The sequence below is a fragment of the Leucopleurus acutus genome (genome assembly GCF_964270905.1).
Source record: "Leucopleurus acutus genome assembly, chromosome: 2".
Taxonomy (NCBI): Eukaryota; Metazoa; Chordata; class Mammalia; order Artiodactyla; family Delphinidae; genus Leucopleurus; species Leucopleurus acutus.
In genome coordinates this window covers 85,556,342-85,576,337 of record NC_139143.1, presented here as the reverse complement: position 1 = coordinate 85,576,337, position 19,996 = coordinate 85,556,342, and the positions used below count along the sequence as shown (strand labels likewise).

General features: G+C 40.0%; 1 protein-coding gene across 3 annotated transcripts in view; it reads right to left on the bottom strand.

The window, feature by feature from the left end:
- Positions 1-17,431, bottom strand: part of OTUD7B (OTU deubiquitinase 7B) — a 55,056-nt gene extending 37,625 nt beyond the window's left edge. Inside the window, exon 1 of one of the 3 annotated variants that reach the window (XM_082862822.1) lies at positions 17,171-17,431. The gene's annotated coding sequence lies outside the window, so the exon portion shown is untranslated. Of the gene's footprint in view, positions 1-1,540; positions 1,839-17,170 lie in introns of those variants that run through there. The other 2 variants (XM_082862821.1, XM_082862820.1) reach the window with 2 other exon arrangements.
- Positions 17,432-19,996: the final 2,565 nt, after the last annotated feature.

Sequence of the window (19,996 nt, the reverse complement as noted above, 5' to 3'; positions counted from 1 at the left end):
CTCATATTTATGCACATAAAATTAGTTACAAGCATATAATACAATCTGACAAGTCTAGTCTACCTAGTTATACACTTCTAATATATTTACATAATTAACATTTCACATTCAGGTCTTATTTGGAACAAGGCTGGTGGTAAGGTACAGAAAGTCAGTCTATTTTCCTTGTTTGGCACTCTCGAATTATGGACTTTAGAACTAGGATATCAGAGATCATTTCATTCCATACCCTCAAGTTACAGATAAGAACACTGAGAACCAGGTGAGTGAGATTAAGTGACTTGCCCAAAGCCGCACAGCTAACTAGCGAGAAAACTGTGTATAGAACATAAATCTGTTAACTCCCATTCCAGAAATCTTCACTTGACTTCATATATATTGATAACTTTCAATTCTCCATGTAATCTGCACTGTGGATTGATATATGAAAATGTCTTTTCCTCCTGCCACCCAGATAAATCTCTTACTTCTACAGATGTATATCAAAGAAAAAAATGTGTACCTGGGAAATTTAATCACTTAAGCAAACCATATTGGAGAAGGGAAATCATCTATAAAGAAAATCATGAAAACATGCTCAAATCATCATTTTTGTTCTGATCGTCACCACTAAAAATATAAATTGGATTTGAAAATACTGTATTCTTTTAGCCTTATATCCCTAAGGTCTGAAGTTCTGTAAAATTTAAGTTTTATAAAATTATAAAATTATGTATGACATAGGGAGAGATTTTTTCTTTTCTACTGATAGTTTGAAGCTATAATACACTTCTCATACGTTAAGAAATCACAGCAATAACTAAATTTTGAACAGAATAAAACATAAAAACCAAGAGATAAAGCACCAACCTTTAACACATTACTTCTCCTTGTCCAAAAATGTAAAATGCCTGGAAGCATCAAAGCAATCACTTTCCTCGCATTCACATTTATTCATGTTTATTTGCAGAAAAGCTACATTTCTTCTTCCTCTTAGGAAGGGCCACCATCGGCACAGCAGCACCGAGGTCACACAACTCTCCCCTTATGAAAACTTTAACCTCCTGACTCAATCATTCAATAAGCACTTATTAAGGACCCCCTCAGTGCCAGGCAGTCTGCTAAGCGGAGGGGACACATCATGCATCAACTAATAAGGCATTATCCCTGCTTTCTAGAAGTTCATCTAATGGGCTGGTTCCAGAGAAAACCCTAAGATCAGTATCAGCTAACTTCCTTTATTCAACAAAGATTTACTGAGTGCCAGGCCTAGAGACAGAAAAGGATGGCAAGGAAATTTTTTAAAGTAAGAGGTTTTTCCAAATTTGCTGCACAAGTTGCTCTTTTGGATTATAAAAATCACATGTTCTTCTCTAAGAACACCAATCATCAGAAGTTGACTGTAAAGGCTTTTAATGATAACACCTAACCAAATATTTTGGTCAAAGGCACTGTTTCCTCAATCTTCCTACACTGGGAGGCCAGGCAGATACTATCCTGGACCAACATAATTTTGTTATTTATTATAAGATCCATAATATAGGAATGTGGTTGATCTTACCAATAAACTGGGATGAGTTGTTTCCTATGTAGACAGATGCTTCCAGTAAAATGTACTATAAGCCTCTAAGGTCAAACAGATGATAAATCCTGTTAAATTTTCTTGCCACCACAGAACACCAGGTATAGTACAGGTAACCCTTCATGAAGACATAGCACCAGGCCAAGTTTTCAGGGTGTCAGGTATCTGCTTTTCCTTCTCCCTTCCAGAAAAACTACAAAAGGTATCAATTAGTACACAAGTCATCTGGCAAATATCCCATTGTCCTCTGAGTTCTTCTCCTTGAAATTAATCCAGGAAACCAACCCCTGTAAAAATGAATCCCATTCCATTAATATTTTTAATGTTATTATTAGTAATGATGGTGGTGGTGATAGCAACCACTAGCTTTGTGGTTCACAAAACACTTTCAAATATATTATCTTATTTACTAAAAAAAATGGAGAGGGGATAAAAGGAAATATCATAGGCAACTATCTCAAATATCAAAAATCAAACCCAGTTTAACTGAATTGAAAAGCAAGCATTTTTAATTCTACCAACGGGTCAAGAAGTTATTTCTATCAAAAAAGCAAAGGGTTGACTCTAGCAAAGCAAAATCACAAATACCCCCTTATATGCTAGGCCTAACTGATTCAATTTATAAATGTTAAGTCTCAGCAAGAACCTGATATTATAAATCTTTGTTACCCCAACCCCCTTCCCAAATGCTTTACCCACAGGTAAAGGCTCAACAAATACTCTTCTAAAGAAGGAACAGTTAATGATGAGGAAGCTGCCCTAGGAAGACAAAGTGATAATACTCATCATTCAAGTATCTTTTTAAGATTTAACTAACGTTTACTGTGCACCAAATCAAGTATCAAGCACTAGGCTAGACACACCCACATAAATCATCTCATTAACCTCATGAGCCATGCCCAGATATTCCTGGAATCCAAATACTAAATTGACTGGATCCCCAATACTAAATAGTTTTGACACTTACAACCTTGATCCCACCTTATTAATCCCTAGAATTCAACTACTGGAATTTAGCTCATCACTCTCACAGACTTAAGCATCTTTTAATGCTTTCTGCTAGGTAATGCTCATGAAAAAACTCCCTGTGCCTGTTTTTAAGCTCCTAACTCCAGAATACCACTCATTCCAGATATGGCACATGGTGATAATGGCCATAATCTAACAAGTATTCTCTTGGAACACACTTGCTAAAGAATAAACCTAAAATGCTAACAAAACTGGATTTCAGCTGGGCAGAAGACATTGAATATTAACAGTCTTCTCAACCTCAAGACTATTGTCTAGTCCTCTGAATACAGAAAGTCTTCTCTATTTGAATGAACTGTGGAAAGCAAGTGTGACCCAAGAGTCACATACTCATCAGAAAGAACCAAGGGAAAAAGAAAAAAATATTCCAACTGGCATGACCACATCACGAGGTTAACAACACATTACTCATCATTGTGCTACAAGAAAGAACTTGCAAGCGGGCAAGGAAGTCAAGGAAACAAATAAAACTCTCCCAGTGCTCAAAGCACAAACACATCCAAATGCCAAAGCAGGTCTCACTGTCCAGTTCATGCCCAGGTATGAGTGGGTTCAGAGAGAGTGGGTAGAGGGGAGGGGAAGAGAGGAAAAGCATTACTGTGCAGGTGTGCTTGCCAGCACCAAGGCAGATTTATTTCTCAGATTCATCAAGAGCCTTTTTAAAAAGAAATACTGGGGGAACCCACCTATTTTTATAGCTTGATTTGTGCAATTACAGAGAACATGTAGTACATGTAAACAGTAGCATATTGTATTGATAATAATTGTTGCAGACATTCCCTTTGGAATCCATCAGTTCTATACCTAAATCCTACCTCTGCCACTTTCTTGCTATGTGACTTTGGGCAAGTTATTTAACTTCTCTGTGCCTTAGCAGAGACCTCATCTGATATTCACTGTGATATCCCTCAGCACCTTAAACAGCACCTAAATATTCTGGTGAATTAATATTTTATTAACATAGTAATAAATACTTTGGATGAATTACCTGCAAGCAGGTATAAGAATATCTACCTAACTTACGGAATTGTTATCAGTATTAAATGAGGTGATTATATAAAACACTTGGTATAGCTGAGGGTAGGGTCTTCACTATTAAATAGCAAAGTTTTCTTCCCTTTATTCCCCAGGCAGGTCACAAGTTATAAAAGAAGAGTCATGGCAAGGATTAAAATGGGATAAGAATTGTAGAAGCCAAACATTGGAATATGTTGACTACAAGGGAGCTAACATAAAATCCAGGAATATTTAATCTTGGCTGATGAAATTACATAACAGTGCCAGACCCTTATAGTAGATACATAGTGTTAGCTGATCCGGAAAATGCTATTTTGCATCTGCAGGTATCTGTTACCAGATAGATAAAAGCCTGGTAGAAAGGAAAAGAAAAGGAAAGGAAAGGAAAGGAAAGGGAAAAAAAGGGAGTAAGAAGGAGCCACGGGCTTCCCTGGTGGCGCAGCGATTGAGAGTCCGCCTGCCGATGCAGGGGACACAGGTTCATGCCCCAGTCCGGGAAGATCCCACATGCTGCGGAGCGGCTGGGCCCGTGAGCCATGGCCACTGAGCCTCTCCGTCCGGAGCCTGTGCTCCGCAACAGGACAGGCCACAACAGTGAGAGGCCTGCGTACCGCAAAAAAAAAAAAAAAAAAAGAGTCACATCTTATATATACCTGACTACATATTTAAAAACAAAACATAAAGGATTCTTCAGAAAGCCATTCAATTCTCTAAAAACACACCATTAGCAAAAATACCCTATTGATTCACAGTATTTACTGCCCTTTTTAGGTAATAAGATCTGTGTAAGGAAACTGTTCTTAACTGCTGACAGGGTAAATAAGCTTGAAAGATTTGGGTCCAAAACTCTCCTCCTCCAAAAAGACTAATGTGGCCTTTGAGGCTACTTCACCTATAGTTTGTAACCAAAGCAACCTAACTACATGCAGGGAGAAGGACTATTTTATCTTGAAAATTGGGGGTCAGAGAATATATGCAATTAAATCCAAAATCTGAAAGAATCTTTTTCCTTGACTGTGAAGAAGTGAAACTCAGAAGAAGATGGCTCTAAGAAACCTAGATCACTGTTACATTACGAGCCTGACAGAAGTATACACATTTAGCGTCTAAATATAAGGAATATCTATGCAGAACTGAAACAGCTTGTGGTTAAACCTCATCATAATGTGGTCTTGAACTTCCCATTTCACTTCCAGGCATTTGCTCTGTGTTTTTAACCACCTGACCCACCTCCTCGTAAGCCGTATGATATAATAGAAAGAGCACTGAACAACAGTCAAAAGAATGGGCTCTACACCAAGTTCCACTACTTACGAGGCATGCACACCAGCCACTTAAACTCTTTGTATTCAGTATTATCTGAGTGTTGGGCTAGACTCAGTGCTTGCTTCCACCAGGGTATCCCTTTGGAGAGTAGATCAGAAGCCAACCAAATCCAGCTCCCCTACTGCTATAACCCAGAATAAAAACATGAGCATTGTTCTTATCTATCCTTTTCCATAAAAGCAGTTACCAAATTCTATTTAGTTTTCTTCAAATCACATGAGTCTCTCCCCTTTCTCCATTCCCATCACCCCTGTAGAGACTCTTTTGTAACAGTCCTCTAACTGCTCTCTCTTCCTCCATTTCACACCACACGGCTGAATCAATTTTCCTAAAATACTAATTTATATATACAATTCCCTGCTCAGGAATTTTTCACTGTAAGGATAAACCAAACTCCTCGGCCTCAGATTTAAGGCCCTCTCCAATTTACCTAACTCTCCAACTTTATTAATCTCATTGCTCTCCTAGGTGAAACACTATGTCTACTTGTTCTGCCTCCCAAGCAAGATGGGCTCAGCTCAAAGTTCTCATACTTTGAATGTTTCCCCTCTATAATTACCCAGTCTTCTCTAAGGCCTAGATTATCCTAAGGGTAAAAATTTTCCCTACCCACTCCCTCTAAACTTCTGTATAACTCTATATAACTGTACCCCTCACTTGACACGTAATGCCCATGACTTTGTATTACTATTTATCTTTTTATGCAAACATTCAGTCTTCATAACTTACTAAGTTCTTGATAACTTTAACTCTTTCTATATCTGAGGCCTAACTTTTCAGAGGGCAGATATCTAACAAAATGTTTGTTGTTGAGGGTAACTACCTTGAACAAGTCATTGAAATATTCTGGGCCTCATTTTCCTCACCCAGACAATGATGACAATATGTAAATTTCCTTTCCATTCTAAAATGCTACGTGAGATTATACATAATACTACATAGCCTGTATTTCTTTTTTTCTAAATATGTGTGTGTAAATATATAACACTATGTCCTATTTTAACCCAGAATATATATTCCCAGGGGGCCAAGTCTCCTACTACTTGTTTAGTTTATTTATTGGGTAACACTTCCTTGGCATCTCCTCAGAGCATCTTGTCCAAATTCCAGTACACAGCAGGTGTTCAGTAGAAAGGAATTTATAGTCTCAGCCAGACAGCAAACATCAAGGGAAATCTGCGTAGATGATTTTTTTCAATCTTACTTTCCATAATGAACTAGTATATTACCAAAAATTACAAAGATGATGTGAGAGAGAAGGAACTTAATATTAAAATGAGAGGTCACCTTGTGTCAAATAGCTAGGAATTCATTTTAGGCATCCAAAGAAACTAGGATGCAGCCAATCTTAAGTCTAACTCTCAAATTCTATTTGCAGAATTCTGAGGAGTGTGTTAAGTCTCTATCCCTAGACAGTAAACAGGGACCAAGTATTCTTCATATCAGATAATCTTGTCTTTAGTACTGATGGAAAATTTCAGAAAATGAAGAGTCCAAACACTCAGCCAGGTGAGCTCCTAGTTCAAAGAAGATGAAAGCAAACACTCACAAAGGAACTCATTAGAGCCTTAAAGTTTTTAAATGAGAGCATGCTATCCAAAATATTTTTGTTAGTAGCATTATATTTTCCCATTGTCTTGCCTCCATTCCTCACTTGGGACTATCTTCATGTAAATATCAAGACTTACTCATTCTAAAGCCTCAGAGGAATTCTTTTCTTTTCCTTTGAAGTCAGTTATTAATGATTCAAAAGGCACTAGCAGACCAACTCATTTAAAATGACCTAACTTTTCAAAGAATTATTTTAGAACACAAAGCTGATACTTTCAAAGCTGACGTCTATATATGATGTTTTCCAAGTAGGTATGTGGCCTGGATACAACTTTGATATAGTTTAGGTACAAGGTTTATAAAGAATTCTAAGCGGTTTTGAACGATGAGAGGAAACAGAACCTCTTTAAATTTTTATACATATCCCTTTTTCCCATTTCTGCTCCTCTGCTAACTCTCGCTCTCTACTCTGTTTCTTTGCTCTTTCTCCTGATTTCCGCATTCCTCCTCGCTCTTACCCTAAGAACTGTTTGGGGAACCATGGGTAAGAATCCGGTGCCAGGAGCCAGGGTTCTTACCCTCTTCCCTGTTAAGTCTCCAAATATCAATAAAATCAAGGGTCACAAGCAATTTTCTCTTCCCACCACCAGATCTCCCTTATCAAGACTAGAGAAGAGACATGGGGGTGGCAGGAAAGGATAGTGGGGTGGTCATCTACTCAAAGGAACTGCAAGCTCATTAAAGCCAATTCAATCAATTATATGTAGCTACTGACAGCGTAAGTTTTCATCTCAGCCTTATCTTCCAGGTACTCTGGCCTATAACCTTCACACATTCCCCTACAACCTTCCCAAATATACTAAATGTGTGCTGAGAAATAAGAACATTTTATCAAAAATTTGAGCTAAAGATAACTACAAAAGATAATCGGTTGTAAATTAAAGTTCAGAAGTGCATTTTAGAATTATAAATAGATTTGGAATTAGCCCTCAGAAAGGTCCATAATAATGTTCTTCAGAACCCCCATAGGAAATCAAGACGTGACATGTTAAGTTTAACCACAGTTTAAGTTTAAGCAATAACCATTAAATATAAGCTTAAGCAATAACCATTTAACATAATAAACATTAAACATAATAACCATTTAACATAACAACATAAACATAAGGTTAAGCAATAACCATTGGTGATATTTTACTTACTTTACCTCTAAAATTGCAATTTCATTATAGTTCAACTTAACATTTAATTTCTTCCTGGTGGGGGGAGGGAAGGGCTTCCGTGAGGCCTAACAATGTTATACTGGTACTACACATTCCAGAATTAAAAGCTTAAAAATATTTTGCTGAGATACAATCTGGTCTCATCAATAAAAAAGGTGCTGTTAAAAGTATAAGTACATATATATGTACAAATGTGTACATTATTTAGGCTTTCTTTTTTAGAGGCCTAAGAATTCCTGTTTCTCAGCAGTATTCATTAAGTGAACAGATAGGCTGCTTTTTCCCAATGCCAATATAAATCTCCAGTGAAGGTGTCAAGACCTTGATGACAATAGCAGAATTTGATAGCTAGTGAAATGTGTCTGGCCACAGGAGCACATTGCCTCAAATACCATCAGGATCAATTCCCAGGAGTTTCCTCATTGGGATGATATCACCAATCAATTCCTATTTCATTTCTCAGGGAATGTTTACTCTCATCTCCTACAGGAAGTTAGTCTTGACTGCTCTCAACTTTTATGTGCATTTCTATATAATTTTCAGTGCTGAATGTTTCTTTATAAGCTTTATTTTTCATTAGGGCCACTATATCACTCATAATTAAACAGTTCACCAACCCAAAGGACTGTCTTTATTTTTTTATTCATTAATTAACCATTTAGTCACTAATAGCGACTAAATGCCTACTATGTTTATGTTACTGTGGCAAGCCCCTGAGGGATACAAAGATAAAAGAAACTACTTATCTGCTTTCAAGGAGCTCACAGTATAGTAGAAGAGCCATGCTAAGGGCACAAATAAACTAAAATACAAGAATATACAACCACCACCAGATCAGTACCAATAAAATGATAGGCGGATTCAGAAGTAGGAAAGATCACAGCCTGCAGGAGAAAAAAAACAGGAAAGTTTTCATGGAAGACAGGTTTTAAACTGGGACTCTGATGGGTAGGATTATTTCATGAGGCAAATGGGGAGGACAGTAGAGGAAAAAGGCTTCAAGATTAAGGTGATTAAATGAACTAGATCTACATGTACACAAATGTGAAAAACAATGTTGAGAGAAAAGGTTGCAAAAATATACATGCAGTATGACTCTATTTATGATTTCAAAATAAAACTATATGTTGTTTGTGTCTATATTACACATTTTTTTAAAAAGTATAAAACATGAAACGGAATGATACATAACAATTCAGAACAGGATTCATTTCCCAAGAAAGAAGAAGGGGATAAGGATGCAGAGTAGGACTTTGGCTATATCTAATACCTAACAGAGAGTGAGAGATCTAAAACAAATATGACAAAATGTTAATATCCATTAAATTTGGGTTGTGGGCTCAAAATTGTGTTAGGGTTTTTTCCCCTGAACTTTTCTAAATATTTAAAATATCTTAGGATTCAAAATTTTTAAATTAAGAAAGGGCCGGGTAACTGGAAGAATAGGGGAGTCATTAACACAAAAATAATCGGGAGCAGGTTGGTTCCCCTAAACTTTAAGGAAACAGTTGATAAGCTCAGTTTTAGACTGAAGAGCGTCCTTCAGATCCCCCACCTAGTGTGCACAAAAGGCACTTAGAACAGAGTGAGGTGGAGGCTGACATATATGGACAGAAAGGAAGTTTTTATTGCCATCCTAGGTCAGATAACTGAAGGGAGAGAGAACCACCTTCCCACGTAGCTTAAATGCCCTGTAACCAAGTCATCTGCCGCAAAACAAAGCCAAGGAAACTTCCAGTTACACAGGAATTCAGATAAAGACTCACTGTGAGTAGCTATTCCATGCCGCCTCTCTCCCCACCCCTCCCCCAAACACTCATAAACAAAAACAAAATGTACCCTTGCCCACTTGAGAAAGAATTAAGAATTGGCAGCTCTGCTAAAGTGGACAGTATCCAATCCAAGGCCCTTCTCTGGAGATGTTGACAGAGCCCAGAGAAAGGAGTAATCATAATTCAGTTAAGTTTCGATGAAGACTTACCAGTGGCAGGCATCCATCCTTCTACATCCCCTCATGTCCCAACTTTCCCCAGGGGAATCTAAGGACCTCTAAGATGTCCTCTATCCTGTTCTGTTTTTCTCCAGCAAAAAAGACTAAAACGCAAAATCCAAACTCTTACTTCACGCTTTAAACCCAAATAATTTACCTTCACAAAAATCCAATAAAATTAAAAACATGGGGAAGAAACATTTAGAATCCAAGTATAATGACAAATCTTGTTTTTTAGATATACTTTTTGTCGGTGCCCAATTTATCATAGCTTATTTCTTTTACCAAAGTTTCATTGGTACAATTTAAAATTAAGTTTAAAAGAAAACTTGAAGGCAACTTAGCAGGAGAGATAAATACATCTACACACACAATAACACAAATACCCTGACATTCTTGTACATTTGAATCACTATCGCTGAAGAATCCTAACATCCTATTCACTCCACTCCAGGGCATCCAACTGCCCCAGGTCAAAGTCCCTATTCTCCATGGTACTCTCAGAACAGATCTTCCTCAGTCAGACCTGGGAAAATACCACTGTTCACTTTGGACTAGTAAAAAGGAAACGACAGAAGTCCTTCTGTCTTCTAGCTCAATGCAGTGTGGCAGAATGGAACAAACACTGCAACGGGACTTGTGAGGGAATGAGAGAGGTGAGCTAACATTTATTAATCACCTACCTCATTACAGCCACTGAAGACTGAATTCCAGACCAAGCTATCACTTCACTACTTCTGTGATCCTAAGTAAATCTCAGGTATTCCGTTTGAAAATCAATGAGGGAGACTAAGAAGCCTAACAGTCCCTCTAGTTCTCTGATTCCATGATTCCACAAACATGATCACTCAACAACAAACATATTACTGTTAAACATAATAAAGTTATTTTAAGTCTTTTGCTTTGTTCCTCTCCAATCCACCCTCTATATACCACTAACAAAATAATCTTTCTAGAACATGAAAATTACTTTATCACCCAATGCTTAAAAACCCTTAAATGGCTTATCATTTAGTGTAGCACAAGATAAAGCTGTCCATGATCGGCCTTACCTACTTCTCCAGCCTCTTCCCTGCCCTCCAACCCTGTCCTCCAGCCATAATAATTACTTAAAAGCTACCTGAAGAAGCCTGACTGTTTTGTTCCTTTAAGCTTTTGTTCATGCTGTTTTCTCAGCCTGGAGTGTACTTCTCTCTCTCATCTGTAGGGTATATCCTTAACTCATCTTTCAAGACTCAGCTCAAATATCATCTCCTCTGGGAGGCACTTTCCAACCTCTGAATGTCCAAGGCAGAACTGACCTTTAGGTCCCCACTCTGCCCCCTACATACCTCTAACACAATACCTATCACACTTCATTCCATCTATATACTGACACATCTCTCTCCTCCCACTAGACCCATAACCCCCTTGGACATTGAGATCTTGTCTGACTCATCTGCTTCCTTAGTGCCTAAGACAGTGCTTACAAGAGACATTCAACGGATATTTGATGGAGTGGGGAGCAGAGGAACGGAAAACATGAAAGGAGACAGAAAAACTCAATTAAGATGGCCTGAAGAGTAGAGAATAGTAGTATTTATCAGTACCACTACCTTTGGCCTTCTGCTCTTTCCCTAAACTCTAGTCTTCAGAGAGTTTATTCATCTTCTTGGCTACAGCTACCACATCTATGCTGATGAACTGCAAAACCACACTTTCAAGCATTATTAACCCTCACCTCTCCACCAGCTGTAGGCTCTTCTCTAACAACTGGAACACCTTTCATTTGGATGTTTCATTGCCACTTTAAATCCAAAACATCTCAAACTGAACTCATCATATTTCCCTAAGAAATGAGTAAACCTCCCTAACTTCTTTACCCCAGTCAGTATCTCAGAAACCCAGGCCTAAAATGCTATCGTTATGTTTGATTGAACACTCTCCATCATCTTCCACATCCAGCCCGCACTGATTTCAATTTTTTCCTTCACAATCTCTTTGTCACTCTTTCCCCTCCTTAACCCACCCTCCACAACTCTAGCTCAGGCCTCATCATCACCTCACACATCCCAGCTGCTAATCTCCCTTCCCTCCAAGCCAATCTATTTCCCAATATCATCACATTACAATCCTAATAAAAAATACTCAGTGGTTAGCTATTTTCCATTGTTTAAGATCTAAACTTATAAGCCTGACTTTTAAGACCCTCTATAAACATAGCTCCAGACCATCCTCACCACCTGTGTTTTACTACTATTCACTGCGACTCAGGTCAGTCTCATCACTGCCCCGAGAACATTCCAAGTACATCCCTGTGCCCAGGCTTCTGCTTGATCCCTCTCAGCTCCAAATTTAAATGATTTTTTTGTTATTTGTTTCATTTTCATTTCTTGTACCTAATACAATTTTTTTTAAGATCTGGAGTAAGTCACAATTCCTCTGTGACATCACTCATAACTACCTGAGTACTCTTCTCCCAAAACACCTATGGTATGAGGTCTGTATTATGCAAATGATAATACACTTTCACATTTTAAATTTTTCTCTGGCATAAAAAGTCTCAATAGGTATTCATTCCTTCCTATTCCCCTTACTCCCAACTAGGCTGTAAATTCTTCAAGGGCACAAAACTGTCATTTTTCCTAATCCTCCATACCACTTAGTAGAACTAAATTCACAGCAGGTCACTAAAAATAACAGCTTAGTAGTCTCTCCTATCAAAAACTATTTCTTATAGTATAAGGTATAAGAGATAATCCTAAAAAACACAGTTAAAAATAATCCTGAACTAAACTGTATAAATTAAGATGACTGATTTTTCCACCTCTGAATTTTAGCTCAGAAATACTTCAATCTCCTGACTTAAGTGGTAAATAATAATCCTGTGCCCATGACATCACAAGCACATAGTTTGGTAATGATTATGAGAAGGCTGGGGGTAGGCAAGGATGAAGGAAAGCAAGTTAACTGAAAGAACAAGGATGGAAGAACAGCTGTGTGATTTTTTTGTTTACTTCTTAAGTGTGGACTTCTCCTCATTCCTTTTTCTTTTTTTTTTTTTTTCTTAAATTGGCCACATTTTCAAACAAGTTTACTTCAGGAGGAAAAATCTAATAGATTTTCAAAGGAGCCAATATCTGAAGAGCCTCTACAAAGCCCAAGTCCTTCAAAAAAAATCCAGCTTAATCTTCAACAATGCAGTATCACGCAGTAGGACTCTTCCAGATATTGTGTGTAAAGACTTATTCAGGCTGCAACATAGGCATCTTCTACCAATAGCTCTTAGGAATAAGGCAGACAGCCTGAGGCCACATTGGACCCACACAGATTTTGAAAAGAAATTGGTCTTCATTAACATACTCAGTATAGCCCAGTCTTAATTACCCTCATATGGACTTTTCATTTTATGGATTTCTGAGGCAAAATCTTTAATTCAAGACTGACGTTTCTTCACCATCAGTATACTTTCCTCACTATCAGGTAATTCAGGCTTAGAAATGCCAATTCATTTCATCAGTATGATCCCCAAAACACTAAAATAAGTCTGGTTTTTAAAATAATGCATTTTCAAACGAAGAAATTTCTTTCTGAAGTTCTGAATTACCTAAACTAGTGCTCCCTACAATAGCAGAGATAACTGAAAGTTCAACGCACTGGAAACATGACACTGCCCTTACCATAAGCTCTTGAAGAGAATCCAGACATAGCCTTGAGACTTCCCCACAGGTTGGTACAACATCAGACAGTCACAAGCAGAGCTCAACATAGTGAGTAAGGTGTGTAAATACAAAAATTTCTACAAGGAATCTTACGTCTCCTGGCTGATCTCTTTAGGCCAGGATGGTCCAGAAGAGAAGTAGGAGAGTCACAATTTACCGGTGCCTGACTCCTTGTCCCTGAGTTCTTGGATCAGAGGGCTCAATACTTCTCATTAAATCCATCCTTTGTTCAAGGACCTACAATGACTCTATTGACCCTTTCATCAACACCCAACAGAGTCTGGCCTCTGAGTCCCCTCCACCCTCTCGCCTGCTCTACCCATGACTTGACCAACCCACATTCTCTCCAGTCATTCTTATTTATTCTCCCCACAAACACAACTTAGTCATTCATACCATCATTGCACACTGTACATTCTATACTTTCTGCCCAGAAGATCTTTTATCTCCTTTTACTCCTAACACAGAATAATTATTTTATTTATTGGAATGCTCACACCTATTATATAGATAAGGATGGAGAAGTAAATTGCCCAAGGTCACATTAGTAAAAAGTAGAACCACAAGTTGAACCAAGATCGTCTAACTCCATAGCCCATGCCTCATTATGACTCTAATCCATAGCCTCCCAAGTCCATTTCAAATTTTACTGACTCAGAAATCTTCCCTAATTTACTTCATTCATACTTTATTACTTCGAATTTTCTAATCTCTACATACTTCATTTGTAGCACATTAAACTTGGTTTTGTTTATATGTTTTTTCTTAAATGTTAAAGCTTATAACAGTCTGCTTTCTCATTTACATACTGCCTTCCCCAACATCACCCTTGTCCCAAGGGCAAGAACACCTGTTTTTACAACTTTTATATCTCCCCAAAGCCTGTCACTGACACTTGGAAACTGCCTTATCCACAGGAGTGTTCAGTCATTATTCAGCAAGGATTTATTACTTAAAAAAAAAAATCAACTTCCTTCTTCTATCATATTAAAAAATCAACTAATTTCAGGCATTCATGATAAAACTGTCCTGCATCTGCATTCTAGTTACACAGATTTTAATTGTCTGACTTATCAGGGGCTGTTGAAAAGATTCCAGGCTGCCATTCCACAGCTCCTAAGTTTGCATAAGAAAGATACTGCTGAAGTCACACTTCAAAGCATTGTTTCAGGATTTTTCCCTTGATGGGATGAATGTCTGGCGTAAGGAGAACGTGTGCTCCCTTATAAAGTCCTCTGCCAGCATACTTAGCATGCTTGAGACATTCAGGAGCTCTAAAACTTTAACAAGTGGCACTTAGTGCCCCCGTAACAGTCTGAAAACTTATTTTTAATACTGAGTTACTCCATCATAATTCACTTAGTTACATATATATTGAATCTCAAAATTCCAAACAAAGCCTTCTGAGAACTGAAAACAGTGATGGGCTATTGGGCTGCTACACTTATTCCTAGAGTTTATTCACTCCTTCAATCCCCACCCCTAACCCCTGGAATAATATATGTAGTTCAACTAGGGGAAGTTGCTAAATACAGATATGAATTGAATTTGCCAGATATCATCACTAATATTGGCACGAACTAACTCATAAATTAAAACAACTATTGATAGTCAACAGACTCTGGAACAGCATGTGTGATTTTTAAAAATTAGATATTACCCTTCAAATTAAATCATTTTCAATAGGGGTCCCAAAAGAAAGAGATTAACGAAATAAAGCTTCAGGAAAATTTCCACGTTGTTGGTAACATAACTACACAAAGTCCAACTAGTAATTAACATTCATTACTGGTCAGCCTGCCTTATACAAGTCAGTAGACAGCCCTTTCTTTGGCAAAGGTTTACTTTTTTTCTTCACAAAGGAGTCTTTGGCATTAAATGAAAGGGATAAGTCAAAGCAGGCAACAACAACAACAAAAATAGTAATAGTTTGGAAACTATCTTCCTTCCATCTTTCCTTCCTGCTTGAATGCGTACTGTCCAAAGTGGATATCTGTTCAACTCTAAATTATTCATGTTAATGGATGATTATCGGTAGAAAGGTGCTGATAATCCGAAATAGAAAAAATCGAAAAATAATCTATTTCAGTTTTGGAAAATCTTTTCAGCGTATTTATCATTTCAATTATTCCTAGCATGAGCTAATATGTGTATTCATTTGTAATCTCTAAGTACATAGTAACTGGCCACTAACTCAGGGAGGTGCTCTGAGGCATGCTGCGTAGCTAGCGGAAATTAGAACAGACTGGTATTCAGCTTCCAGATGAGCAACATCAATTTCATTTATTTTACAGTTCTGTCCAGCCTTCAAAATATCAACAGACTAGCACAGCAGGTTGGTTACTAACCTTTAAAAGAAAGGCTCGGAAAAACAATGAGGACAAAGAGTATAATTGTTTGCCCATAATGTATTCATTTGTAAATTATGCACAGCAAATGTTTAATTACAAGTCTGATTCTCCCTAGGCACCCAGCATAAGCCCCTGCTGTCTTCTCCATCCCATCAAGAATGCAATCTCACTTATTATGAAAGAAAGTTTCTGTTTTTTAAAGTTATACAGTATAGAAAATGTTTTTAAAAGATTTAGGACTAACTACCCTTTTGGACCCGCCTTATCACTACCTCTTCTCTCTACTTTGTCCTTTCCCACTTTAGAAATAGGTTGAAAGACAAAGGGATCCAGCGTCCTCTAAGATCTAAATATACAGTATGAGAAGCCAAAGACTGAACATTACCCGTTTCTGATTTTCTATAAGTATTTTATACATATATGTACTAAAAGTCAACTAATTTTTGCCTTTGCATTCATGAAAACTCCCTGAAAAGCTGGGGAGAACCTCTTACAGAAAATTTCTTTGAACCTAATTTTTATATCTGTATTGTGCCCAGAGAAGCCACCTGGGCTCCAGAGAGACTATCTAGACCGTGGGGGGGGGGGGGGAGGGGTGGGAAAAAAAGAGGAAGAGAGAGAAGGAAAGACGGAGGGGAAGAGAGAGGCGGAGAGAGAGACTCAGAGCGCTGGTCCTTGTGAGCCGACAAGCTAAAAATACGCCGGCCCAGTAAACAAATCCCGTTCCATCCCGACCGGAGCCACACCGTTAACCTAGTAATTATGAGAAGAGGAGTGAGATCACGCAGCCCCCGGCTTACTCATCATCAGCTTCTAAAGTTTCCATCGGCTCACGGCAACTTTTCTTTTTTCTAAAGTTCATAAGCCTGCCCTAGAACCAACCTCTCTCTCTCTCTCTCTCTCTCACACACACACACACACACACACACACACTTCTTTTTCGCTCCCTTCCTCCATTACTGGACGCACCTCAGTTTGGCTATCGATAGGGGAGAACAGCTTGTTTTCTTTTCATTTTACTTTTATATTGAGACTTTAAAATGAACTTTATCCTACAATGAGGGTAGTACCCTGCACTCCTAGCCACCTTAAAACTCCACCATCTCTCCCCGAAAGTCTAGCTGACAAGGGAGGACCGTCCAAACTGCCCAGCACAGTTGACGAAGGGAGGCCACGAACGGGGAAGGGAGGCTGGGAAGGCGGGACGCAGGTGAAAGGGAGGAGTAACCGCGGAAAGGTTGGGGCCAAGCAAGGAACAGTCAGGGCGAAGAGGGGGTGCCGAGAGGAGATGGCTGAGGGTGAAATATAATCAGAAAGGAGATGGGGAACAGTGGCGATCAGAGGGTCAGAGTTTGGGAGTCTGAAGAGGCGGGAGGGGCGGGAGCAGACGGGGGAGGGTGACAAGGCGGGGGCTCCGTTACCCTCGCGGCTCCCGGGGCAAGGCCCTAGGCCGGGGCGGAGCGCGGGGCCCGGCTGCCTCTCCTCATTCCTCTGCTGTGACCCCGGGGTCCGGCCGGCCCCTCCCCCGTCGACGATGGAGGCGGAGGCGGTGGCAGAGACTGAGACCGCGGCTGTTGTTCCGCACAGGATCAAGAGCTGGAGCCAGACGGGACTGATCTGGACTGGCCTCCCCCAGTGGCTTTTTGCCTGCTCCACACTCGACTCCGGCTGCTGGTTCAGGATCGGTGGTTTTCGGCCGTCCGGCCGGAAACAAGCGCCAGTTTCCGGCCGGAGCGGGTTGGTGGTGACACCCAAGCGGCCCCCTCCCGCCCAGCCCCGCCCCGCCCCACCCCGTAGCAGCCCCGCCCTTAGCGCCACTCCCCTAGGTGCGGCCAGTTTGGCGCTTGCCCCGCGCGTGACCCCGTGTTTTCCTGGCCCGTGTACCTAAAGCCCCTGTTCTGGAGAGTTCTTGAACCGGAGCTGGAGGGCTACTGGGTGGACTCTTGAGACTTTGAGGTGTAGTCAGTTGGACACAGCCCTTTGGGAAGAAGCAGAAAGAGGCGGGGTAGTTCTAGAAAGGTGAGAGGGATGAAAATACTTAGACTGAGAAGACTGAAATTCTAGTTACTCTACACGATCATTCTGGACTGACCGGAGGAAAATTAACACTTCTTCCAGACCAATCTCCACCCAGTTAAGCACTCTCCCTCCTTCACTCCTGCAGTGAACATAGTGTAAGATGTTAGGGGAAAAGCCGAACGAACTTTTTGGCCAACCGCATACTTTTCTCTGTAAATACTCAATATTTATTTACTTGCATAATGATAATACCCTATTGACATATCTGCCTTAGACTGTTAGCACAAGCAAAACAAGTTATGTAGTGCTTTTTTGGTAATACCTTTTAACAACCTTGTACAACAACCATGCTGTAGCATAGTTCAATTCACAAATATTGAGTCCCTACTACGTGCAAGGCACTGTGCTCATTGATCCTGGGGACGCAAAAATGAATAAGACATAATTCCAGGCATCAAGGGTCTTACACTTTAGTAAAACACAAAACTATTGTATAAGGCAGAACTCACATATGTGCTGTGTGATTTACAAGGACCTATGGCTATGGGAACATAAGCCTTGCCTGGCACATAGCAGACCTTCCATATTTGTTGAATGAATAAATATTAGACGAACGTGGACAGTTTCAAGTAAGAAGAGCCATTTAATAAATACCTCTTTATGACAAACACAAAGTGCAGCCAGCCCCTGCTATAATCTGACCAAAGAAATGCTAAGTTTTTTAAAGTTTATTTTATTTATTTATTTTTGGCTGTGTTGGGTCTTCATTGCTGCGTGGGGGCTTTCTCTAGTTGCGGCGAGCGGGGGCTACTCTTCGTTGAGGTGCGAGGGTTTCTCATTGAGGTGGCTTCTGTTGTTGCAGAGCACGGGCTCTAGGCGCGCGCGCGCTTCAATAGTTGTGGCTTGTGGGCTCTAGCGCTCCGGCTCGGTAGCTGTGGCGCTCGGACTCAGTTGCTCCGTGGCATGTGGGATCTTCCCGGACCAGGGCTCAAACCTTTGTCCCCTGCATTGGCAGACGGATTCTTAACCACTGCGCCACCAGGGAAGCGCAAGAAATGCTAAATTTTAATTCAGATTCCTAACATTGTGGCAACTGGTTTGCGTTTTCAAAATGTTGTGCCCATTAGGCCTATTTAAAAACAAATATTACAGTCAACTTTTCTGTCCCCTCACTACTTTCTGAAGTCTTCAGTTTCTAAAGGTAAAGAGGGGAGCATAGACACTTTAGAATTATCCAGCTCAAGACTAGAAAATTGACATCTGAAACAAGAAACTTCCTAGACAGCTATATCTCTTGGGAATATCCTGGATTTAGAGTTGAAGATTTAGGGCCTAGGGCTATACCAAGGCCAAGTAGGTCAGAGTACCTAGCATGAGGCACATCCAGGACCAGCAATACAGGTTGGCAGGCAGAGGCATTTGGGGGACAAGCATGTGGGGACTACAAATTTTGGACACTGTTCAGTGGCAAATTTGAGAAGGAGTAGGATGAGACTTGGTCACCGAACTCCATGGATCGCACCCACCCCTTGCCAGCTAGATCTGAGGTAGGAAGAAAGGTCCACAGATGAGGAGCCTCAAAAATTTAAAGCTGTCTTGTTTCACCAAGGCCCTCCCAGGACCAGGTTATGCCCATCTGTTAACTACGTCTTTCTAGTCTTAACTCCACTACCACAGACTTATTATGACCAGGTATGACGTTCAAAGGCCTTCTCCACCTCTCAGTACAAGGCTGACCTTTACTTTTGGCAGTGACTACAAAAAGTTTCCAAATTTGAAAGCTGGGCCAAGTTGCTGGTCAAACTCATCTAAGTGACCACACTTTATAGGCTTGCCTGGAAATTTAGGGGCCAGGAAGTGATGGGGTTGCAGTTGCTTTGTGCCTGTTTCTTGCTCTGACCATCCATCACTCATTGTTGTTTGTGCAGTTGCTCAATGGGCTGCTTGTTTTGGGTCAGCCCAGGCTGTATGCGTAGCAGTGTGGTCAGCCGGGCTGGGAGCCAGGCCACCTGGGTTCTGGTCCCAGCTCAGCCAGCCCCTAATCCATTAAGTGATTCCCTATTCCTATGTGTCAATTTCTCTGCCTAGAAGCAGGGGACCTCTTTTGTAGTGATGTGCAGCCATTCAGGCTGTCCCTATACTAAATGCTCAGAAGCAGCTGTCCAGTGTCATTGTGGGAAGTCAGAACACAGGTGATTATTTTTTGCTGACAGGTAGAAAAACAGTAA